At 42.2% G+C, this 4,411-nt stretch overlaps 1 long non-coding RNA gene across 1 annotated transcript; it reads right to left on the bottom strand.

The window, feature by feature from the left end:
• LOC110304218 lies at nt 1-3,989 on the bottom strand. The gene is made up of 3 exons (XR_002379029.1): nt 3,879-3,989; nt 420-514; nt 1-127 (listed from the first exon to the last, which is right to left on the bottom strand). It is a non-coding gene; the product is annotated as an uncharacterized LOC110304218 (long non-coding RNA).
• Between the last annotated feature and the right edge of the window lie 422 nt (nt 3,990-4,411).

Raw genomic sequence — 4,411 nt, forward strand, 5'->3', positions numbered from 1 at the left:
TGCACATTTGCGTACTTGCTTGGAGAGTTCAGAAAAGGGCATCAGATCCTCTGGAGCTGAAGTTATAGGTGGTTGTTGAGTGGCCTGTTCCCAGTCACAAGAGTGCTGGTAGCTAAACTCAGGTCCTCTGAAAGAACAACATGACTTAGCCACTGACCCATCTCTTCAAACCCTAATTATACTAGCCAAAATTCAAAGAATGAGAGAGAGAGTGAGAGACAGACACAGAGAGACAGAGACACACAGAGAATCAATGATATTTTAGGTGATCTGAATAACATGTGTTGATAAGATAGCAAAACCAAGTTGTCTTTCTACCTATGAATGACAGGCTCTTGCTTCAGCCCTTATTCAGTATAAGTGTATAAAACAGTATGGTGTTTTAAAGCATAAATGTGAACTTGAAGTGGAAAACTCACAGCCTTGAAACATCCATAACAAAGAAGTTCAAAGTCACTGTAATAAAGGTCAGGGGTCAAGCTTCCAGTGTCGTCATGGAGAAAAAGAAGTGCCCCTGAAGACAGAAGAAGCTGAAATTAGCATTGTGTGAAGAAGGTGGGAGGCATGGAAAGCTTTAACTTTTTCTGATCAGCCCAAGGAACTTCCTGAGAAGCCCATATTTCCACCCAATAATCTCAGGAGGATGGGGCTCAGGGTGACAGTTCCCATAAAAATTCAAATTCAAAGCATCAACTTATAGAACTTCAAGTTTACATTATTGTTTGAAAAATAGAGCTCCCCCCCGCCCAAAAAAAGAAAAATAGAGCCCCAAGCTCAGACAGAAATTACTAGGGCACCTTCAGAAGCAAATACAAATGTCCTTGCTTAATCAAGACAGCTCTATAACTAACTCACAGCAGAAATGAATCCCTCACAATATACGAGAATAAATAATTAAAATTTGAGGGGGGTGGGTATGGGGGACTTTTGGGATAGCATTGAAAATGTAAACGAGGAAAATACCTAATAAAAAATAAATTAAAAATAATAATAATAATTAAAATTTGAATTCTATATGTCTTAGTTAGGGTTTTATTGCTGAGAAGAGACACCATGGTCATGGTAACTCTTTTAAAGGAAAACATTTAACTGGGGATAGCTTACAGTTTCAGAGGTCCAGTCTATCATCATCATGGCAGGTATCATGACAGACATGATGCTGGAGGGGCTGAGGGCTCTACTATATCTTGATGTGCAAGCAGCAGCAGGAGAGGTGACACTGGGTGGAGCTCAAGCATAGGAGATTTCAAAGCCTGCCCCCACAGTGACACACTTTCTCCAACAAGGCCACTCCTACTCTAACAAGGCTACACCTCCTAATTAGTGCCACTCCCTATGGGCCAAGTATTCAGTCACAAGAGTCTATGGGGGCCTTACCTAGTCAAACCACCACAAATGCTATGTAAGGGAAACATTTGCCACAAGGCAGACTAAATAGACAAAACAAACAGAGGTATCAGAGCTCCTTAAGTCTGTGTTTTACTAAGCAAACAAAATACCTTGAAAGTGATGACCAAAGAAAATAATCCATAAAATGATTAAAAACATACAAAAAGTAAAACAAACCTTAAATAATAGGACAAAAGGTTAGACCCGGAAATTTTCTTAACAATTTCATAAGACTCAACAAATGTCTAGTGGAGGCATTCATATACAAGAAGAAACATCAAGCAAAGAAATTTAAACTATTTGGGAAAACACACAAATATTAATATGCAAATTCCATATTATAACCAAAAACAAAAAAGAAAGAAAGAAAGAAATTAAGACACTGTAACATGGAGAAAGTCAGTTTAAAAATTCTGTTTCTAGCCAGGTGGTGGCGCATGCCTTTCAGAGGCAGGCAAAGCTCTGAAATCAAAGCAGCCTGGTCTACATAATAAATTCCAGGACAGCCAGGGCTACATGGAAAAACCCTGTCTCAAAAAAATCAAACAAACAAACAAACAAATGTTATGTTTCTACATTTTGTCTCTTGATGAATGCCTATAATTATAAATTTTAGATATGTTATAAGATTCAATTATGTGGGGCTGGACAGATGGCTCAGCAGTTAAGAGCACTGACTGCTCTTCCAGAGGTTCTGAGTTCAAATCTCAGCAACCACATGGTGGCTCACTACCATCCATCATGAGATCTGACGCTCTCTTCTGGTGTGTCAAGACAGCTACAATGTACTTAGATATAATAGTAAATAAATCTTTGTGCCGGAGCAAGCAGAGGTCCTCAATCAATTCTCAGTGACCACATGATGGCTCACAACCATCTGTACAGCTACAGTGTACTCATAGACATAAAATAAATAAATCTTTTTTTAAAAAAAGATTCAATATGCATGTTCATATTCACAAGCAGCCGGTAGTGGTAGCACTTGTCAGCCAGGTCTACAAAGCAAGTTCCAAGACAGCCAGGTCTGATACAGAGAGAAACCATATCTCAGGGAGGAAAAAATATCAAGAATGAATACTTGTGTATTGCTGTGTCATTTAAGAAAATTCCAATTCTGAGGCTGGGCATGAGACACAGGCATTAGTCTCATCTCCTAGGGGACAGACACAAGTGGATTTCTGTGAGTTTCAGACCTAATGGTCTACATAGTGAGTCCTAGCCATGGATTCACAATGAGACCCTGCATCAAAACAAAACAAAAGTGGAATATGGGACTCTGAGCTGAGAATGTAGCTCCCATGTGGAGTAATGCACAAGGCCCTGAAGTGTGCTCTACTATCAGGGTGAGAAAATCAGTTATATGTACACACACACACACACACACACACACACGATATTAGAAGACCTAATGAGTGCTAGCTATGTAGACAGGAAGAAATATAAGAACCAGGTAATCACTAAATATCCATAAGGACTCTTTTGGCTCCATACGTCGTACGTCATTTATTCAAAGCAATTGGATAATATGTATGGCTGGCTAGCACGGTCTCAGTGTTACCAGGCATTCCAGGCTTGTTTCTCATACAGAGATCAAGAATTGGCTCTAGGTGCTTTCTATTTACTGAGCGCTTTTAGCTCAGCCTGGACTCGGGTCTTTTTGTTGTTTTTGTTTTTCGAGACAGGGTTTCTCTGTATAGCCCTGGCTGTCCTGGAACTTACTCTGTAGACCAGGCTGGCCTCGAACTCAGAAATCCGCTTTTCTCTGCCTCCCAAGTGCTGGGATTAAAGGCCTGCGCCACCACTGCCCGGCTTGGACTCGGGTTGTTATAACCACAAGGCTGGCATGGGGAAAGACATGATGCGGAAGGATGGGAGCGGAGACGTATATGAATGCCTCGGGATAGGGAATTCCAGTGATTTTGATTCTTCCGTACCAACTTCTCATTTCCTAAATGCATTCCTAGCCTAACCTGTCTTTCCCTGGCTTTCTGCTCTGTGCTTTGATTGCTTCTGTAAAGAGTGATTTCTGCATCTCTCTTTGGTCTCTGAGTCTCTCTCTCTCTTAGTTGGCTGCACCAAGATGATTTCCTGCTCATCTTGAATTTAAAGACAGAGATGCAGAGCTTGTGAATAAGAAAGCGGGGAGGGGAAGTGGAGGGTTGAAATGGCAGCAAGAGAGAACTGAAAGAAATTAAGAAACGATTTCTTTTTTAAAACCAATGAAGCTTGACCACTTTTCCCTTTGTTTCAAGGATGGACAATCGCTTTCTCATTGACACACCTCACCACATAATCCATTACTAACTGTGTGCGATACTGGATGAACAGGAATTATAAAGTCAAATCCTATCTTTGTGAAGAGAGCATTTCTATTAGCCAAATCTGCCAGAGACGCCAGGAACAGGGAGAAAGAACACTTTGGAGCACAGATTCATGGTTCTTGATATGAGTTTCCTCCACTTAAAAAAAAAAAAGTCACCAATTCTCACCGTTCAAAGACCAGGTCTAGGAGCTAGAGAGACAGCCCAGTGGTTTAGAGCACTTGATGCTACTGTGGAGGTCCTGGATTTGATTTCAGGCACCCATATCTGGTGCCTCTCAACCACCCGTTACTCCGGAGATTCCAGGAGATCTGAGGCTCTCTTCTGGCCTCTGCGGGCACCTATACTTCCGTGGTAAAGACACACACACTCAGGAACATACATAATAAATAAATAGTTTTTAAAAGTTAAATATAGGGGGCTCCCAAGACTGAGCCACCAACAAAAGAGCAAGCCTAGGCTGGACCCAGACACCCCCCCCCACCACCACCACCACGTATGTAGCGGAAGTGGAGCTACGTCTTCATGCGGGTCTCCCTCCCAGCGGCAGGAGCAGGGGCTGTCCCTGAATGTGTTGCCTGCCTGTGGATCCCGTTCCTCTAGCAGGCCTGTCTTGTCTGCCTCAGTGGGAGAGTGACTTGATGAACGGGTTGTGACACCTGAGGGAGGCTCCCCCTTCTCAGAGAATTAGGGGAGGATCT

Source organism: Mus caroli, chromosome 11 (assembly GCF_900094665.2).
Source record: "Mus caroli chromosome 11, CAROLI_EIJ_v1.1, whole genome shotgun sequence".
NCBI classification, from domain to species: domain Eukaryota; kingdom Metazoa; phylum Chordata; class Mammalia; order Rodentia; family Muridae; genus Mus; species Mus caroli.